This window comes from Coturnix japonica, chromosome 12 (assembly GCF_001577835.2).
Source record: "Coturnix japonica isolate 7356 chromosome 12, Coturnix japonica 2.1, whole genome shotgun sequence".
NCBI lineage: Eukaryota > Metazoa > Chordata > Aves > Galliformes > Phasianidae > Coturnix > Coturnix japonica.
In genome coordinates this window covers 93,810-114,814 of record NC_029527.1, presented here as the reverse complement: position 1 = coordinate 114,814, position 21,005 = coordinate 93,810, and the positions used below count along the sequence as shown (strand labels likewise).

At 44.0% G+C, this 21,005-nt stretch overlaps 1 long non-coding RNA gene across 5 annotated transcripts; it reads left to right on the top strand.

The window, feature by feature from the left end:
- Nucleotides 1–3,509: 3,509 nt before the first annotated feature.
- LOC107319555 lies at nt 3,510–20,010 on the top strand. Of its 5 annotated transcripts, none has more exons than XR_001557851.2 (9): nt 3,510–4,266; nt 5,478–5,615; nt 8,298–8,443; nt 9,660–9,736; nt 10,279–10,442; nt 12,169–12,246; nt 12,928–13,062; nt 13,155–13,265; nt 14,309–18,983. It is a non-coding gene; the product is annotated as an uncharacterized LOC107319555 (long non-coding RNA). The 5 variants fall into 5 exon arrangements; XR_001557857.2 differs by lacking the exon at nt 5,478–5,615 and adding an exon at nt 19,908–20,010 and having other exon boundaries at nt 3,518–4,266; nt 14,309–18,569; XR_001557853.2 differs by lacking the exon at nt 5,478–5,615 and having other exon boundaries at nt 3,513–4,266; nt 10,279–10,438.
- Nucleotides 20,011–21,005: the final 995 nt, after the last annotated feature.

The following is a 21,005-nucleotide window of genomic DNA, read 5'->3' as shown; positions in this document are numbered from 1 at the left end:
ATGATTCATTATTCTGATCAAACCAATTTCCAAGCAGTAAATAGCAGGAGGGAAAAATGTGTCATTTTGATAGCATGATAAAAGCAATGTCCCTCATCTGAGGGGAGTGTGAGCTAATTCCATTGCAAAAGGGATGGCTCATCCTATTATGTAGTGTCACACCACCAGGAACTTCAAGGCAAAGGGATGAGAGAAAGCACAGAAGGAAGATAAAAGAATGAGTAATTCAGGCTCTGATTCAGGCAAGTGCATGTACCACTCCCTGCAGTTCTCCCAGCACAGGCAAGTTCTCCTGCAAGCAGGAGAATGGATGTGTCCCATTCCTAGCCTATGGGCCCAATCACATTGTGTCGCAGCAGTGGCTCTTGCCTGAGCTTTTTGGTTTTCCGATGGCCTGGGTTGCCAAACATGCCTACAAATTAGTAGCTAGCTCCCCAGTAAGAAATGTCAGATCAGGCTAATCTGTCTAATCTGACTAATGTCAGATCGGACTAATTCTGTGAATCTTCAGCATGTTTGAGAGCCTTCAGCCTTCCCACGGGAGAAGACAAGATTTAAGTCTCTGTATACAAGCACAAGGTATTTTGGTTGCAGCTCAGCAGATGCCTGCCAGTTTCTTTGTGAACATACCTTGCAATCTGGGAGCCAAGGTAGCTGTGCAGTAGCAGTGTAGCTGTCACATGCTCATTTGCTAATGAGCCTAAGACTTCAGAAAGCAACTAGTAAAGGTAAATATGAAACTAAGCTTTGACTTCATGGATTCAGCACACCAGAACTGGGCTGTACATGTGAAAGGGCAGCAAAACAAACTCCGTGCAAAATAGCTGCCTGGGTTGGGGTTGTTGGCTGGCTGTTCATGTTTTGGCTAGCAGCTCTCTCCCATTACAGTTTTGTTGCCCTCTGTCCTTATTCATAGAGCCAGCTTAATCTCACAGTGGCTCACTTGAGCTGCTTTCTCCCAGGTAAACCCATTGCCAGCAGTTTACAGGCCCAGAGCAGCTCTTGGAGCAGGGCCCAGCTCCCTTGTACACTCAGTGTTCCACGTAGCCACTTGCTTTTGTCATCCCTCTGCATGACGTGCTATCACCAGGCATCTTATCAACATGAGCACTGCCTTGAAAGGAGCTAATTTATGCGATAAGGGCTTAATGTTCATTTCTAAAGCTGTACCAGCACCTTGTTCTCAAAAACAAGATTACAGGATCAAAATCTTGTAGGACATTTACCTTGGATAGTATTGTGCTCTTGTAAATGGTGTACGTGACATAAATCTCTTATCAGGGTATCATTTAACAAGGAAATAAGGTACTGCATATATTGAGTGTTTCACATTTTTATTATGTGGAGTTTATTATTTTAATGAATAACTGAGATTATGCAGTGGTGCTATTGAGCGGTAAGGTGACATTGCTTAGCTAAGTCTGTTGGCCCTGGGTGAAGTCTCAGCGATGACTTCTGAGCTGGAAAGGCAGCCCCACTGTTGCTTCCTACCATGTGGGGGATGTAGTATTGGTGGGAAAGCCTGCCAGGTTGTCCTGGCGATAGCAGGACTTTAAGTGTTACTGGTTTGTTTTTGTGAATGAGCCAAATCTCTCCAGTTGCCCTTAAAAAATGAGCAGTATGAGCAGTCTGTTTACAGTGAGATTTGTATTTAAAATTGCAGGACATTTCTTCATCATCTTCCACTTCAATAATGCAAAGCACAGCTGCAATAAATTTTGTGGAAGTGTTGTATCTCCACAGATTTCTGGTTTGGTACAGGGAATGCTTTTAAACCTGACTTAATTTGACTTTGATTTGTTGATTTGTGTCAGATAAGGGTGAGAAAAAGAGAGAGGCGAAAAAAAGCCTAAAACAAGAATGCAGGGATGCTTCCTTCTAGGGTGTGTCCTCCAGGTCCCCAGTGGAGATGTGGTCTGTGCTGTCTGTCCATCACTTCGTAGCTTCCAATGGGCTTTCTGTGAATTTGTCAAACTGATTAATGAACTCTTCATAAGCTCTTGATATTGTTGGCATCTGATGACAATTAGTGGATTTGTAGGCTGCGGTTGAAGCCTTCTGTAATACTTTATTCTTCTGGGCTGTAAAGTCCTGTTCTGAAGGCTTTAATCAAATGTTTTCTGGCAAAGCCCATGCTTCTGAATCTCCTCGTAGTCAGGTCTCCTTTTGCTTTTGTGTTAGAATAAGGTGAACTCTGAAATGTCAGTTTGGAGATGCTGTGTTTGAACACAGTGGTACTAGTCAGGGCTGTATTTGACCAGCTCTGTTTACTTAAGTACACAGTTCCTCACAAGCACTATTAATTTCAAAGGCTGCCTTAGCTCATTAGTGTCTGAAAGAGAAGGGTCTAAGAGGGTGTTTGGACAAATGTGAGGTTAAAGTAATGGCACTCCTATAACTGCATTGTAATGGCTGTACCTGCATGGTTGTCCCTGATCTGCCTTGGCATCTCAATGAGACTCTTTGAAGATGCTGGTTTGTGCCAAGTGCTGGCTTTCTATTGTTCTCTGCTCCTCCTTATTATTACCCTAGAACCAGGCAACTCCAGGCCCTGCAGTTGTACAGCAGGCACATTCATGCTGAAACAGAAATGTGTTGGTTTTGTGCTGGAATCCAAAAGCTAAACGACAAAGTCCAAACACTTTTGTCTGGGAGCCTCTGCCCTTGGCCTGTGGCGGGGGTTCTTCAGCCTGATGCCCTTGACAAGCATGTGCGAGGAGATTGTTTCCCCTTTTAGGAGAGGGGAATGTCTTCGTGTCTGCCAGGGAGGCTTCTGAGAAGCAACCCCTCTATCTCTGAGCAGCAGACCAGGAGCATAACATGGTCTATTATTATTAATAATAATTTATAGATGAAAAAAAAAGAATAGATTATTTAAAAGCCCCAGTTGTGTTTCCAGATCCAACCTGGGGCTCTTGCATGCCGGATTAGTTTGCCTTTAGGGAACCAAATAACTTGGGAAAACCTAGGTTTATTGCTTCACTTTGCTGCTCTTGGGAAAGCTCACCCCAGATCTTCAGGTGGGGAGCTCCAAGCCTTTCCATGAAGTTTCAGTTTATAGATACAGAGTTGAACAAAGAAAGGATAAGTAACCTGCTCCAAACCAGCAAGATGAGATATCAGGGGGGATCTGACTCTGCTCCAGTGCCACTGCCTGAAGACTTGATGCAGATTTTCACCTCTTCCCTTCCTGCAACGAAATATGCTCTTGGAGCTGGTCCATCAGCCAGGGAGAGGCTCACAGCTTGCTGTGCCAGGGTCTCTGCCAAATGGCTCCATTAAGTATTGCTTTCACGATTACAGTACTTATGCAAATGAGGAGCAGTCTTTTGGGAGAATGTTTATATAACTTGGATCCTTTATCTGGCTTGGGTATCTCCTCATCACTTGTACTGAAGAACTGTCTTCCTTAGTGGCTAAATCCAACTTTGTGTAACCCTATTTACCTTGTGTACCTGGTTAACCTTTATCATATTTGCAATTGCATTGGGAAAGTAGCATAAACAGAGGTGGGTGGTGGAGGCAAAGGCTAGCCAGAGAGGGCCAGCAGCGCCCTGCTTGCCAAGGGCCCACAGATAAGAGTAGATGTGTTCCAGGCAGTAAGGTACACGAAGCGGTTCCCTAATTTGTGCTTATCAGCACAATAGCTGTAGGAGTTTTCCATGCCTTCATGGGATTAACAGAAGGGCTGAAGTTTAAGCTAAACAGCACGAATCCCAAACTCTTTGGAAGTTATTGGCGGGGAAATGAGTCCTCAGGGTTGGCTCTGTCAAGCAGTTGCCCTAGGTAACTTTGTTCAGACTTCTCATGGCTCCTGTATCAGTACTGCGACCTCCAGACTAGCGTGGAAACACTTGTGGTTAGGCTTACATTGCAACAAGAAGCAGCCTTAAACCTTTTGCATTTGAATAGGAATGGAACAAAATAAAAAGCTACAATTCAGTTCAGCTGTGTAAGTAGCTTGCTGTACATTAAGCTTCTAGGAACTTGTCTTCAGAGGAATCTATAATGGTTGACATCTGATCACAGACCGTATGGTAACTGTTGAGTCTCAGCCTGAACCACTGATTGAGCACCTGGGGAAAGGACCTGGCCAGCCTTGGGAGCCCAGGTGAAGGCAGTTCAGCTGTGTGAATGGAAGGGTTGGGATCTGGCTACACCGCTCTTAGACTCTATTTAAGGGCTGACTGCCACTGGGGAAGGATCTCTGGTTGGAGATCTCTCCCTTGTGGAGTGTTTCCTGTGAGCCTAGATCTTCAGAGATGGGTGAGCACCTTTACTTTTCCTTTGAAATACCATCCTATCTGTGCTGGTCCCTTTGCTGTTACACTCTTGTATCACCCTTCCACCATGTTAATCCTTTTGATTGTAGCCCAGGCCATTCTGCTTCTCTATGACTTCCAAAGTGTGTTTGTTGTAGGGGTGGATAGAACAGCAAGATACAACTGTGCCTTGGCAGGAAATGATTTGGTGCAAAGCAATTACAATGGCAAATGCTGTGGTGGAAATGCTAGACTTAAACTCTTATCCTTGTTTAATTTGCTTAAGCAATTGCTTCCTTCCTAACTCCAAGACACCTGGAGCAGAGCAAGGGAGAAGCAAGTAGGCTTTCCAGAGGAGCATTGCCCTTTCCTGCTTGCTGAGTTTGAAGCAGACTTGTGTTCTATTTGTTGAGCAAAGAACTCCAGCTCCCCTCTGGACTGTAACAAGCCTAGTCAAAGTGATCTGTATGGGATTTTGTCAGCAGCTAATTTGCTTTCTCTTTTTTTAATCATTTAAGAGAAGTTACATCCCAGAAAATGCAGGCTCAGTGGAAATTTTACTGTCCTGGACTTTGCAAGTTTTTCAGAGCAAGCAGCAGCCAAGCATATAATCCCATCTTCTCACATCTGTGACTTTGTCCTTCTGCCCTGGCATGAGTTTAATCTTGAGGTCTGTGTTCTCCTGGGCTAGCCCCTTTCAGATGCTGGTGGAGACAAAGATGGGAGGCCATTGAAGAGCAGAATACTGAGACAGCTGCAGCTGTTAAGTAGCCAGATTCACTTGTAAAGAAAGCCCATAACTTAGGGGATGATTAATATTAGCACAGCAAGGCTTGGCTTTTGGTTTGAGTGGTGGTGAAATTGTGTATAAATGTCAAGACTCTGTTCTGAAACTGTAGAGGTGCAGCCTGGTACCAGCCTCAACCTTTTGCCACAAGGCTGTGAAATTCCTGCTGATTGAATGGCAATGTGAGATACAGAACACTTCCAAAATCAGCCTGCCTGTTGGGTGTGAGAGAAATTTGCTCATTTCCCTGACGTTTACCATTTTGTTTCCCGGCCTGCGAGATGTATGTCCAAGAGAACAAATGAAATGCATTTGGACAGAAAGAATTAAATTGAAATTTCACTGTACTTGTAGTTTTAAGAAGTTCCTGGGGAAAAAATAGCAATCAAGCAAGGGTAAAATGTCAGGTCTTGGCTGTTTCCTTCCAGTGCTCCACTTTGGGATACTGAGCCATCACTGAGGTCCCACTCACCTGGTGGCACACTGTCCAGAGCAGGGCTCTGTGAATGCATCCATTTGAGTGCATCAACCCATGTTTTCTCCTCCATCCTGCCAAAGGTGTGGAGGTAAGAGAATGCAGCTGCCTTAAGTTCCACTGGGGATTAACAGGAGCTGAAAGGACCTGTGTCCCTTGGGATGAGAACTGTGAACAAGGTGTACAGGTGTGCTTTTCCTCATTCCTGGGTGCTGGAGAGAGCTTCCAAAGCTGTTCAGAGCTTCAGCAAACTACAGAGGACTTGATTTTTGTTACATGATTTAACCCTCTATTATTCATCTCAACTGACCTTTGTAACTCTCTGTAGTTACTGTTTAAATTGCTCCTGTAATAAGGATTACTAGAGCTCCAAAATCTGGAAATCTGCAGACTTTAACAACTCCTCACTTTTTTTTTTTTCCTTCCCTTGTGTGTGAAAGCTGTAATGGAAGCACTTCTCTTTCCTATGCTTTCTTCTGCTTGCATTAAGTTTTCTTCTAATGCTGTGCTCCTGCTGGCCTATGTACTACAGCCAGCTCCTTGTTATGGCCTCTGGTAAGCAAAATTTTCCATCCTGTTATTTTGCTGTGCCAGAAGATTTCTTTTTCTCCAAGATATATATATATATTTTTTTTTGGTTGTGTGTTTGTGTGTATATGTGTGTGTGAATAGATATGTTTGTTTTTGTACTTCTCAGCATGTGTGGACAGGGCAATCCAGCTTCCAAGCACTGCCATCCCAATCTTGTGTTGTGTTCTGTACAGCAGTGTTTCTTCCTCTCCCTGTTCCCCATCTCTGCTTCATCCCCAGACATACAAGTTGTCCAATTCACTGCTCATGGTCTGCACTGGAATGGAATCCAGGGTTGTGTGCAGCTTCACCTGGCAGAAGCAGTTGCACAGCAATGTGTTGCACACCTGTGCAGTCAGTTATGTTTCCTAGGCAAAGCTTCACTTTCCCTCTGAGCTGTGATGTAACAAAGCTGGTACTTGGCTTCCAGCCTGCTTTTAGTGAGGTTGCTTATGCACATGAATTTAGGCACACCATTAAATGTTCTGGGTAGGTGGCTAAAAATTCTGTGAGATTAAGCCTTATCCTAGGGGTTCTATTTTCTGCTGAAGAGAAAACCCACATCTTTCAAATCTAGCCACTCTCATAGCAAAAGTTTAAAGGGTTACTCTTGAAATATGGAAATCTGAAATATTCCTCAACTCAAGAGATTAGAAGCACAGAAGAAAACTGGTAATGAACCTGTATTTTCCTGTGTGCACATTCAACCTTATTGAGAACCAGTTCTCCTGTGGAGGAAAGAGTTTAATTTTCCTGTCTCTACAGACTGTTTCTCTTCTCAGATTGCCTGAGAAGGTACCCCATATGGTCAGTGGACTTACCATGACTGTCTTTTCCTTTGTTGAGGGCACCTGCTGCTTTACTGAAGGGCCACTGACAGGAGCTAATTTCATTTGTTGTTGGCCTGGTAAGCAGGCTGCTGAAGTCAGAGAAAAGGCTTCTTTTGCTCGTGATAGGTCAACAACACAGGTTGAATTTGCACAAGCATGTTTCAGCTTTGCTCTCTTTCATGTTTGTTCACAGGATATAAGTGCTTGAGGAAGCAAGCTGTATGTGTGTGAGTCATTGTGTGTGTGAAGTGTTTGTCCAGTCACCCCAGGATTTTCCACCCAATCTTTGAGTTGGGCTATGGAACAGAAGCAGATGAGTAAGTTGCATATGGGGGCTGCCATGTCTGTCTGTTATAGACTTGAACTGGCTGATCTGTGCATGTGGGATCTGGAAACCTGACCAGACCTTAACAACCCAAGCCCTGATCTGAGAACGTGTTTGGGATAGTGAAGTTAAATGATGGAAGGAACTTTTGTTTCCTTGCTTGGAAAGGTCTTGTTTGTTTCCTGACTGCAAACATGCTGACAGACCATAAAATATGAACAGCTGGTGAATGACAATAGAATTTTCAGTCTCTCATCTGTTTCTTCCTTCTGTCCCATGTTTGCTTTCTTTAGTGGTTTCAGATGCAGCCTTAGAGTGCCATGAATCTAAATGTAACCTATCTGTGCAGGCCTAACTCCCAATGGCACCTCTGTCTCACTGCCTGCCAAGACTGCATAGCTTAAATGACATTACTGCTATGTGGGAGCTCTCCTTGAGCTCACTGCACAAGTTGTAATGAAAGGATAATTAGAGACTTCTGTCCCTTGCTTGTGCTTAGGTATTATCTTAACCCACCTGCCTCTGAAACCCAAAGACAGCTCTTGCTGTTGCCTGGAACGTTCACAAGGTGAAGGGGACTGTGAGGGTATGTTTTAATTGTCTGCTGTGGCTTCCTTCCAGACAGCCTGCCTTGAGTGCTGTTACTGACAGACAGGCTGGTAGGCACTGCTGGTGGTGTGCACGAGTGTCTTCTTGTTAGAAGATAAACAGGCACATATGTGTGGCTCAATAGTGAAATGCAGCAGGACGTGAAAAGTCCTGCTTTGTAGCATCTCTTTTAAAGTAGCCAAGAATAAGCCACAACATTATTTTTATTGTTCTTTTCCTTTGCTTTTGTTTGTTTCCTCCCTGTGTGCTCTCCATGATGGCATCTTCACTGCAACTGGTCTACACACAAGAATGAGATTTATCCTGAGCTTTCATCTCTCTCTTACTACAATCTGATGACCTTCAATCTTACAAAAAGTGCCTGGCTTTTGTAATTCTTCTTTTGTCCTAATGGTATTGATACCACCAGTTTCTGCTCTTGTTCTCTCCATATTTCCAGTGCCTCTTCTCTGAGGTGAAAAGCCACTATCCTGTATTGCTCTGGCTGTCCCTGTCTTGAACTGTCTGCTTCAGGGTGAAGTCCCAGTATGGAGAGGAGCTCTTCCATGGATCGGTGGCTTTGTCCAAGACTACAGCTTTGCAAAGGTAACAGACTTGAAAATGGTGGCATAAATGCAAGTGCTTGGTTTTCTGTTGAGTGTGTAGGAGGTCCTGTTGGAAACTTGTTGCCTAAGTAGTAGGTTAGCAATTGAACATGATAATTCATTTACTTTCAATTGTATTCTTGTAAGTTTACCTAGGGGATAACAGAAGGATACATACTGAAATATAACTGAATGACTTCCTTGCTGCACACCTGATCTTTCTCTCCTTTTTACCCTGCTTAAGGAGAAGGACAAACTACTGTTCTCTGTCCACGTGATGATCTTGCTGATGACTGCAGTGCATTCCAGTGTGTGGCATTAAAAACTAGAAAGGACATACATGGCTATCACTGCACTGTGGCAAGAACGTGGCTGTATGCATGTAGAGCTATTACAGTGTGTTTGTAAGACAAGATATAATTGAAAATTCTGGCACGTTTCCCACAGCAAACATTGTTAATCCCCATGAGCTAGGATTAGTCACCACTTCTTACAAGCCTTGACACAAAGCTATCAAGTTATTCAGTTAATCCTTGCTTACAGGATAAATATTGCATCCAGTGGGGAATTTGGCAGTGTCTTCTTCCTCTCCTTTTGTATAGTGATGCATCGAGTCTCTTCCACCTGAAGCTGGAAGGGAAAAATGCAATAACATTATTGATTTTAGCACCTGCATCATGATGCAGCTGGATCAGCAGGGAAATTGAGTACAACAACCTGCTGAATCCAGGCAGTGAATGTAAGGTTTCCCCATGAAACCAGGGAACTGAGATGAAGGTATTTTAGGCTCTGAACTTTCATGGAGTCTGAAGTGCATCTCCAGGTTTCCTCGTGGACAGTCTCCAGAACAGCAGCACCTCACTGAGCAGCTGGCAAAACAGCTGGGTGAATCTGGGGCTGCTGCGCAATCTACTTAGGGTAGATTGAGTCAGAGCACCAAGGGAGCTCGGAAACCTTGGCTCTTCAGCAGCCCTGATGGGGACTTTGTCTTCCAAGCCTGTTGTTGGAAGTATATGGTGAAACCAAGAATACAAGTAGGGGAGAAGGGTCTTCTGGCTGGGGAGCTCTTGATTTGTGACCAGCCCTGGCTTCCCAGTATCTTGTCAGAGTGCATGTGGCTGCCAGGTGAAGTCTGACTTGGAGTAGAAATGTTCTTATCTAGTGCTTTTGGGTTTTTGTTTTTGCTTGGTTTGTTTCCTTGACTGTCTATCTGGAAGAAGAGCTCATGGACCCAGCAGGGTGGTGTTTCTTGAAACCCCTTTTCAAGGAGATACCTCCTTTTGGAGTTTTTTCTGTGAGCCTAGGACATGGGTGAGCATTTTCATTTATTTTTGATTATCCCTTTCCACTGTGATAATCTTTCTAGCTGTATGATCTGTAGATACCAGCCTAACCACACCACTCTGTATATTTGTTGATTATACACATGGGCTTGGCAGAGTTGCACTGAGAAGGAGCACTGGTAATGGTGCACGGGCATTGGGTAAGGCTTGCAGCAGCCCCTTTGCAGTGATGTCTCTGTTATGCGGACCTACTATGCAAGGATTTCAGAGTTGTTTCAGATCATAACTCAGAGTGTTGAAATGATCTGCTAAAATTATTTTATGAATCTTTCCAAATACCAGGGACAAAAAAAAAAGGGGGGGGGGGGAGGGGATGTACTCAGCAGTCTGACTGCTGAGATTGAGGGTGTGTGGTTTATTGCCACTGAACGAAGTTCTGCATTGAAACCTGCATGCGTAAGCACAAAAGACATCAGAGGTACAGGAGCCCTCTGTGTCTTGGCCAATGATCTCTGTAGTCTGGCAGCATTTTCTTCTAACTCTCTCATGACAGATCTTGGCTGTTCATGCTGAAGAACTGGCATGGAGTTGAACACAATCATTCTGCTATTTCAAATGGCCATTGCTGGAGCAGCAGCTGTGTGCCCCAGTGTCCTTTGGAAGCCAGGCCTGGTGTCCCCATGCCCCTTGTGATACTGTTGGACTGTTCTGCAGTAGGTAACTCCTGGTGCACAGCTCCCTTTTCCATTGGGAAGAAGAATAGTGTACCAGTAATGAATTTGAGGTCATCTTTTTGGGCTCCTGCTGTGTTAGGCAAATGAAAATACTAAAAGGGTTGTGTTCCTCATCTGAGAAATATCTGATGTCCTGGCTTTTGTTCCACAATGGCAGAGGGACTCTTATTTATAGCACATGCCATGCTGAAATTTGCTAGCTAACCAAGCTGTTCCCTTATACCTTCATGTATCAGCTTAGTACCCAGTTAGAGCTAGTGCTACAAGAGACAGAGCAGCAACTCTCCCAGGAATAACAAAATGAGATTCCCATGCCACTGTGTGAAATACAGTATTGTGTAACCTAGACCAAAGATTATAGAATCATAGAATATCCTGAGTGGGAAGGGATCCATCAAAATCTTTGAGTCCCACAGCTGGGGGAAGGTTATTACTCTCCCAAGTTCACAACTTTGACCACTGGATCAGGTGAGAGCAGGTCTCACCTCCTGCATTCCAGCTGTGCAGCAGCACTAAGTTCAGGAGGTAGCTGACAGTACTATTCCTCAGCACTCTTCTGTTTTTCCTCAGTCAGCTGGCTAAAGGTTTTGAGAAGCAGAGCCTCTATTCAGTGGACTTTTTCTCTGTGAATTTGTCTAAGTTAATGCAAAAACCAATTCTGGACTCTAAGACTGCTAGTGGAATGCAGGTACATAATGCCATTGTACATGGAAAAAATACACTGCTCATGCAACTGCAGGCACTGCTCCCTGTAGAACATGCCACACCTAAACTTTGTTTATGACAAGATGGGAAGGACCACATTTGAGGGCTGTTTCATGACAACTAAAATCCTAATTAATACAGTTATCTTCATTTGGTACATGATAATTTCTTTTCTGAAGGAGGTGGATGTTAATGTAAATGCAAATAATCAATTAAAATGAGGAATTAATTACTAGCTTACTCTTTACCTGCAGTTTTGTAGGCAGTGTTGGGTAATGTACATCCTTGATGCATGTAAGCTCACCAGCTGTGCAGTGCACTAGAGGCAGCTGTATGGTTCTTCAAGCAAGACTGAGAGTCAAAGTGTGTGACAGCATGGCATCCTTTAGAGGATTAACTGTAATTGTAGGCTGCCATTATTTGGCAGAGCAGGCAGTGCAATCAAATGTTTACTGCTGGGGATGAACTAAGAAGCAAGAGCTTTATGCATGTGTGTGTACATGCGCGGGAGGTGGCCCTGGTACATCACAGAGCCTGATATGAAATGTGCCAGTACCTGCTGCTGCTCTTTGGCAGCCTATGAAGGAGACCCAGCAGTCATGTGCACAGGTCCAGAGCTGACAAAGTGCCATGGCTGACTTTGAAGCTTTTCGTATTTTTAGCATAGCTGATGACAGAGATACTGACAGCAGAGTGATCCCAGCTACCTTCAGCTGAGAAATGATTCATGCTCTGTAAAAATAAAGCATAATGTAAGCAGCCCTTGTCTGTTCTGAAGTGAGGTCTGCAGCTTAGATATCCCCAGTTTTCAGTTCCTTAAGAGAGACTTTTATTCTTAGTTGAGCGTGCCTGTTCCTGATCAGCTCTCCTGAGAAGCGTTTTGTGGGAGTTCTATCTTTTGCTCTGCTTGGCAACCAGGTTGAGTGTTAGGAGATTTTAAAGGCAACTCAGGTCCACTGTGGCATCCCCAGTACTGACATGTATTGCTCTTTTCTCCATTTCAGTCAAATGTTGGTCCCTTCAGTGAAAGAACCTGGTAAGAGGTCGTGCTGGCTGTGTGTTCTCCTCCAACCATTCTCTTGGTATGTTATCAGAGAGACTGTGCAAGCTGGTGATACCAGAGCATCTTGTCCCTACCCATCTGCTCTGGATGCTTTTAGAGGCAGAGCAGAGAGGATCTATTTCCAGTCAAGAATCACATGCTTTCTGTGGGAGAATCTGGATCTTTAGCAAAAGATTTTACATATACTTGAAACAGAGAAGGGGGAGGGAGGGAGAGTGGAGAAAAAAAATCTATTTTAGTAATGCTTGATGTTTATGAGGTCTTAGACTATTTCAGCAAATGACACACAAAGGCAGCCATGGTGGGGAGAAAATGCCTTCAGAGAATTGATACCTCTTTTAATCAGTGATTTGGGCTGTACAAAAGGACATTCGCACAAAGCCAGTAGCCGGTGTGGGCAAGTTGATGGTGCTGCTTTTCTATGCTCCTGTGTTCCCTCTTCCTTCCCTGACCCCAAATGCAAGAGCCAACCTTTGCTCAGAGGCCATAGCAGTCTCTTAACAGCATGTGAGTTTTGGTTTGTTAATAATGTGCCTCCATCACCTCCAGTCCTGACAAGTGGAGATCTTCATCAAAGACCTTTGGGATTCTAGAGTTGGGAGATTGTAAAAATGAGCATGCCAGCTGAAAATGAAATTGCATAGACTCCGGCACAACCGATACTGCTTGCTTATCCCATTCTTCATACATGTTCACACAGATGAAATGACTCAACTCTGGAAGCTGAAATAATGATTCAACCAAAAGCTTCAACAGCAGCTGCAGGATGGCAGAAAACCTTGTGGGTGGACTTTCAGCTCTTCCAGCAACTATGTAAAACCTTTCAGACAGTCAGGTAAGTGGATTGGTCAGACAAATCCTCAAGTCTATCTTAACAGAAGGAATCACTTGGGTTGCAAGTAACGTTTCTTTCCTTCCTTTTACAAGCTTGACTGCCACTTTGTAAATGGCAACATTGGATCAGTACATCAGCAAGGAATTATAGGGCTGTGATCCTTTACATAAGGCTCTGCGACATCCTCTGGGGGATCTGCATGGGTAAGAGAGCTGGGTGTGGGAGAGGAAGTCTGAGTGGGTAGCTGAGTAATTGAGCTTCTGCAGTGTTGCTTGGAACCAGTCAGGCTGATGAGGAAACAGCACTGAATGCTTCCTCCAGGCAATTCCATCAGCTCCAAAATCATCATTAGTTTTGGTGTTACTGCAGGAAACTTCATGCAGTTCCAAGCCTGGCCATAAGCAAAGTTGCTGCCTACCAGCAACTCTGGAAAGGAATTTCTCATTGATTTTCATATGCCCAGAAGCATTCACAATGAATAGGCCTTATAGTTGTCAGTGTATCTCAGACGTTTGGTTGTATCTTCAGATGGTGAAAACTGACATTGCTTTGTTGCCCTTCTAAGTCATTTTGCAATGAATGAAGATTGGTCCTTCTGTTCTCCTTCACATGAAGGTCATGTAACTTTAGTGGCTTTGTGCTGTATGTTCTTTCTAAAGGGAAATGAATGTACAGTTGTCTTTTATTTTGCAATGATCTTCTAAAGTACTCAGTTCAAAGACTGGGTGTGCTTGACACACTTTCCACCAATTTCTTTCAGATTAATGATCCTCTGATGCCTCTCATGTGATTGGGAGGGCTTTGATGGGGGAGGAGTCTTTGAATAACAAGGGAGGACTGGAAAATCTGGGGAACTTCTGTTTTGGAGACTTTGAAATTATACTGATATACTGTCATATTGTTGAGCTGCTGCAGTATCTCAAGTCTCAGGGTCATTTCATAATAGATACAGAAATGATTCTTGGTTGACTTCTCTGCTGTTTTCTCTGCTGCTTGGGGAAGCCCATAATAAGTTGCCCACCAAGATTACCAGTAACTTCTTCTCAAAAGCATCTAAGACTAGGGTGCTTCAAATGAACAGAGAACCACACCACCCCTCTACCCTCCAAGAAAAGGTCTCACCCTGAAGCCTTGGTAAGAGGGCTGACAGGTGCATGTTTTTCCATCCCTCCTTTTCCTCTCAGTGATGATTAAGAGCATCAGCTGCTATTCACTGACAGCATTTGTTTAAACATTCCTCTCACAGGTAGTGGAAATATGAGTTGTGCTGGAGGCCTACTGAAATTGGGAGTCAACTTCTTGCACAATCAGGCTTTGGATCAAGGAAATGGGTTGTTAGCTTAGCATACTCCAGAGCTGCCTCCAGAGGGTCCCAAAAATGAGAGCTCTCTAGAAGCTGGAGGAGTCTGAAAGCATTTACAGGAACAAGCTGTCTTGAAAGAGCTGAGGAGGGAAAGCTTGAATGCTGCTAGAGTTTGAGCTCCGATGCCCAGAAGTATTGCTACCAGGAAGAAAGAAGGCAGCAACTTCACAACTAGCAGCAGGAGTCAGATCTACTTTCTAACATGTCCTTCTGGGAGCTCCCCAGGGCCTAGAGAGGGCTCACTTCATCAGTCTTTGCCATAATGGGGACACAAACAGAGATTTTCTGCTCTATTTGGTCACTATTTTTCTTGCTGTTCATATGAATTTGGTGTCTTGGAGGCGCTTCCTTCAAATTCCAGTTGAAGATATGCAAAAGTTCCCAACAGCTCCCAGAGGCAGCTGTGCACATGGTGTGACTGCACATGGAAGAAGATCCTGGTGTGATGGGAGGAATGGCTGTGGAGTCCTTCTGTAGCAGGTGCCACGTTCATAGATCTGATCTTCAGGAAGAATAATCTCTGAAGGGAAAGCGATGACTGCCCTGTGATGCACTGTGCAGCTGTAAGTGGTGTTTCACTTTGAGGAAGTCAGCAACTCATGTCAAAGGTCTTGTTTGCACTTGATGCTGCCTCAGAAAGCCTGAGTCACTCTTCACCCTCATTCACCCTGGTTACATGTGTTTACTCTGTGGTTGTGTGGTGGTTGGGAAAGTCCTCAAGTACAAGGGAAGACAAATCTGTCTTCTTCCTAAAAACTTAGTCCTACTGCTTTTATAATGAGAAGGCTGGTTGGCATGTCAGTCCCAACATAAGAGCTTGAAAAAAACGTAGTTTTGCTGTCTGCTTCTGCTCAGGGATCTGAGCTCCAAAACATGAAATACAAGTTACTTTTATGTCAGAATAGAATATCAGAGAGTACCCTCTCAGTTCCTGCCCCAGGCCTAAGTCTCCATCAGTATGAAAAAATGAAATGAACAACTTTCTTTCCTATTTTTTTACGCTGAAGGATGTTCGAGTGTTCAGCCAAAGTTTGCTGCTTGCTTCTGTCTGTGTACATGGATATCTATGGAACTCAGTATTTTCATGCGTTACAAGAGTGTGCCCAGGTATAACAGCATATGGGTTGGTGACATCAGAATAGTGGGACAGCACAAAAACTGGGCAGCTGCCACCATTTCCCAATCACGAAATTCAGTTTCCTCTGTCAGTTGGTGTAATGCAGCTGCTTGAGAGTCTCACTTTTGTTATTTTGCTCCTTTTTCAAAGTTAACAGTAAAAGGACATTCATGAATACCCTCTGGCTTAGGAACTTGAGGAAGCAGAAACTGAGAGCTTTAGTCACTTATCTTCCACGGGCTGTCCCAAAGGGCTTTGCATTTCAGCTGTTATTTATGGCTACCAGTAAAGGTGCTGGTTGGTATGTTGGTCTGTTTGTTTGAGGCAAGACAGAGATAGATATGGGGAAATGGAAAATACAGCCCTCAAAAAGTGGAGTTAAAGTGATAGATACACTTCAGTCTCATAAAAGAGTTTGACTGCTCCCAGGTGCCTCATGAGCTGCTCAGTTCAAGAGACATGAAGCAGAGCTGTCACTGGGGCTGATAGCTTGACTGTGCCAGGGAGAGTGGGTATGGCTGGTGGCGTGTGTTCATGCTGATGGCAGGAAGCAAGTGGACCCACCAGCCTAGAGCAGAACACAGCAGGCTTGGGCTGTGTGTCCTCAAAACAGAGGAGTAGCTGGGAGGCATCTTGGGGCAGTGTGAGCAAAGGGCAGTGATCTGCATTGGTTTGTGAGACACTCTGGGTGTACTTCAATCACTAGCCCTGCCTCAGGGCCATGTTCAGATCAGAAAGAAATCTGCAAGTATTTTCTCTTTTGTTTTTGTTTTGTTTGTTGGAAGCTGGGGCTTTTTGGTGGTGGGTATGTGTGTCCCACAAGAAGCTATTTCTAGCCTAGTGTTATTTGGGTTGGTTTTTTTTTTTTTGTTGTTTGTTTGTTGTTTTTTGGTTTTTTTTTTGAAGGGGAACCATGCAAAATGCTTAATTGTTGCTAATCAAACCCTCACTTATCCAACACCTTTATCCCAAAGCCTAAGGTGTGATTTCTTGGAATGTTATGCACATTTCACTGGGAAAAGTGACCCTTCCCAGAAAGAAGAGTTACCAAGAAGCCAACCTCAGAAAAAGACCTCAAAAAAATTCCAGTTTTATGAAACATTTCTCAGAAGGCAAGAAACAATCCCCTGCCTCCCTCCCTGTGATTAAACAAGGCTGAGCGGATGGGCAAGATGCAGCTTGACAGAGAAGGGACTTATGTGCACTGCTGTTAACCTGGCAGAAGCCAGCAACTCCCACCAATACCTACAGTGAACCAGGACTGGGAACGTGCCCCAGCAACAAGAAAGTAAGAACTGAGCAAGAAGAAATAGGTATATGCCAGTGTCTTAATTCCATCTTCAGGGGAAACTTGGCACAGAAATCCAATGAAAAGAAAGGAAATAGTATTCTTTTTGGACCTGGGGAAAGTTTATGGGGAAAGTTTAACTCCATTCACCAAGGTGTCAAATAGCAGGTGAGTGAACTTGAAAAAAAGAATGGCACAGCTCAAAATATTATGGCTGTAGTTTGCCCTACATGGTCCGCTAGTGCCAAGATGACTGCTGAGAGGCTGTTCAAGTTACTCTGGTAACAGACTTTTGGGAACACTGACATAAGGCACAGCAATAGCACAGGTGATGTACTCCTCCCTCTTGTGTAATTCCATCAGTGACTATCTTGCCCATCATCAGGTTTGAATAAGGTCCTTCAAACAGCATTAAAAGTAAAAAGAATGGTGCTAATAATCTTGTGGCTGCTGATTACAGTAGGCATCCTGTAGTTCAGCTGCAGGGACATCATAATGAAAGTGTGAGATGCGTTGTATACGGACAGACAAGCCTGGTTCTGCTCCACAATGATTCCCCAGCCTGATGGGTTTCCAGCAGTGGGACACAAGTGCCCTGAGGACATCATGCCACAGTGAGTGACTTCCATGATTGCCACCACTGCTGGCTGTATCAGCAGGGGATTGAACACACTATAAGGAATGAGCTCTGAAAAGTGCCTCTCTTAAAGGGTCAGGGCACACAGGAAGCAGTGAAAGGGTGCAAGTATTTGTGGACAGACAGCTGACGGGAGGCTGCAAGGCTGCTATTGTAGCATATTTCACTGTTGTTCAAAATCTATGTGTATATATATAAAATGGTAAAAAAGCTGAAAGAAAGCAATAGTATGAAGGTCTGAAATGGAAAGCTGCAAGAAACTGAAAAAGCAGTTTTGAAGATCTATGTGCCTGGGTATGGCTGTGGGTGGAAGACAGGGAATATGGCATAGATCTCTTGCAGACTTCTTCCACAGTGGAGAAGTTTACCATCTTTTCCTCAACCTTCCTGTAGGACTTCCAGGAATCCTGCACTCCTTCATTTTGAGCCTTGAGCTGGCATTTTTAAAGTACTATATGCGGTGGCTACAGGGGTGAACGATAGATAGAATGATAGATAGAAGAGAACTGCATGTCTGTGTAGACATTTCTGTGAGTTCCTGTCTTATACTTTGTTGGTGTAGTGCCTCAGCTCTCAGAGTTTGCCAGTGTCCAAGAAGTGCCCTGGTCTGCCTCAGAAGAGACCTGACTGCAGCGAGCAGGGCGTTTTCAAATTCTTGTTCATATTTGAGAGCTCTCTGAATTAGTGGCTGTTTTAGGTGACTCCTATGCTAGAAAGAAAAAGGAAGCATTGGTTTGAATTGTTGATTACTAGTGTTTCACAATGACCTTGCAATTGCCTGCAAGCAGAGTCAACCATGTATCAAACACCAGGATTAAGCAACAGCAATGTAATCCGGCCTTGGGGTTATTCCATGTACATTCCCTGCTTACTATGTGGTTTTGAATTTCCCTAAAACAGTATTTTCATGAACTTAAGCAGTGAAAACAAAATCCCCCTTCAATGCTTTTTTGTTCCTTTTTGTAGATGTTACTGTCTCACCAAGAAGATGAATTTGATCATGAAATGCCATGCTTCCATTTCTCAGTTCTTCCTCTCCCTGAGTGAAGACCTCTGTCCCCTTTGTCTATGTTGTAATAGAAAGATCTTGTTGGTAGCTCAGGTAGGTGCTATACAGTACAGGCTTATGAACATGTATAGGATCACAGTACCTGTAGATGGGACAGCTGCTTCTGCTTCACTGAGAACAGTGTTAATCAGAGCTGTTAATCAGAGCTGAAATGGGAACTGGATCTCCAGTCGTTACTTTTATTTATGTATATTGCTCATACTTGCCAAAGTGCAGGCCCTCTCCTGATCTTGGAAATTTCCACTGGCTCCACTTACACAGGGTGTCAGGATTTGACTTCATGTGTTCAAAGCTACCATGCTGGTCAAGGTTATTCTATACATTTTTATTTAGTAAAACTTGTTAACTCTGGACTGTACCCAGTAGAAAGCCAAGTCCCAGCTCTGCTGGCTCTGACATGGTTAATAACATGCTGTGATGCGTTTGGACTTAGATCTCACTCCTCTATGGAGGCAAGCCAGCCTTTGTCAGAAAGCAAAATAAAAAGAGTGTAAACAGAAATGCATTAATTTGGTTGTCCAGACAATATCTGTAGATTGAAAATGATTGAAAATGTAGAGTGAAGTGGAATTGGGGTGGGAGGGGAAGCAGAACTCTCATTGGCCTTATGCAGGAGTGCTGTTTCGGTGGAGGAGATAAGGTAGATGTTCTGTGATATTTAGCTTGCTACTCTGTTTTGCTTTGTCACGAATAGAGGAGTAGTATAAAGGGAAGGCAGTAGGCAGAATAGCTCTTGCACTTGGTCATGAGCTGGGAGAAATAACGTGCTGTAAATGTTGCAGCTGACATAGCAGAGGCCCATTTGACCTGGATTACAGGGCAATAAATGCAGTCAGGTGATCCAAGGGTGTCGTGCATAAATTTGCCAGGTAGTTAGGTGAAAGCAGATCAGGAAATAATTATGGCTGATAAGGGGAGTTTGTAAGGAAGCCAGCACCTGTGACCATGAGAAGTTTTAATGATTAACTGTGATTTAAAAGCTAGAAGCACATTCTCCCATTTCCTATCAGTCAAACCCAGCTGATCTACATCATTAACTTCTGAGCTGCCTGGATGTCACTGCTGTGCATGAACCAGCTTTAATTCAGGGCAGCCTCTGGGATGTGAATGACAAAGCTGGTTGGTTCTGAGAAGGGCATGGGCTTGGGCCTGGATTTATTCTGAGGGGAACTCAGCCCTTGTGGAAACTGCCAAAGTTCACTGTCCCCTGGGTAGGAGACATGCTTCATCATGCAATGATGAAAACAGCAGATGTAAATAAAAACTGCTCTTGCCAGTGCAATGCTGAAATGACAATCTGTGGTTGTTCTGCTCCTGTAGCATTTGTAGCACAATATGGCACTAATATTTTACTTAATATTTGCACTACAGGCTCCGGTTTTGTAGGCTCATGCAAGAAGATGAGCACAAACTTCATTCCTAGAACTGGGAGCACTGGTCCAGACCCACGGGATTTCATCTTTTAAGCCCCTCTTGCTAATTGCAAGGTACTGTAAGCATAGGATTGCACCTCAGGAAATGAAGAATCTCAGACCCTGTTAGGTGGATCTCATGTTGGTCAGGAAAAATGACATTAGATTTATGCATCCTGTTACCACTTCCCAGGGTTGCAGCACCATGCAGCAAAGCACCGCAGAGAAAAATGCCACATCCTATGCTTGCTTACCTATGTCTTCTGTTGGCTGCTCAGCCTAACACAGGTGCAGAGCTATCCTTTGCACTCCTACCATACAGCTGTTATTATAGTTTTTTCTAATTGATTTTACTCAATTAACACTTGCTAATTAATTTCTATTAATTACCTCTCTTTTAGAGACCTGCATGATTAGGCACACTTAAAGAGCTATAAATCTCTGCTCGGCCCACTTTCATGAATGGCAGCCCATGTACAATCAGTAGCAGATTTTGCCACTCAGAATTGCATCTGGCAGGACAAGGTGCTGATGAGTCCACTGTGCTGGACTCATGCGGCACTTGGAGGTGTGTGTGCAGCGCAGAGGAGTCAGAGCTGTTAGTGTGGGTTGCTGGGAGCCACGTGCTGTTAGTGTGACTGTCCAACATTGTGCTTGTAACTCCCATATCAGTCTGCACTGCTGTACCTCGTGGATAACCTTGGCCTAGATGCAGACTTCACCATCATTTCTGAGAATATGATGCTGTTAATACATCATCTGTAATCAATAGGCCATGGCCTTCATTCAGGAAGACACTTAGGAGCATGGTTAATATCTATTATGCAGTCTGGTACCTTGATTGTGGGGTTTTTTGTTTGTTTGTTAAAAGCCTGCTATTCCATTTAAAATTGGATTTTTGCTAAACTGAGGCTCTTTTGCCTACAAAGGACATCATCCAAGTCCTGACCATGAGATGCCGTGTGCTTACAGTATAAGGATGACTTTGAAGCTGGTAAATGCTTACAAGGGCTACTCAAAAAGTATTTCCTCTTGTTCTATGATGTTGGCCCGCAGC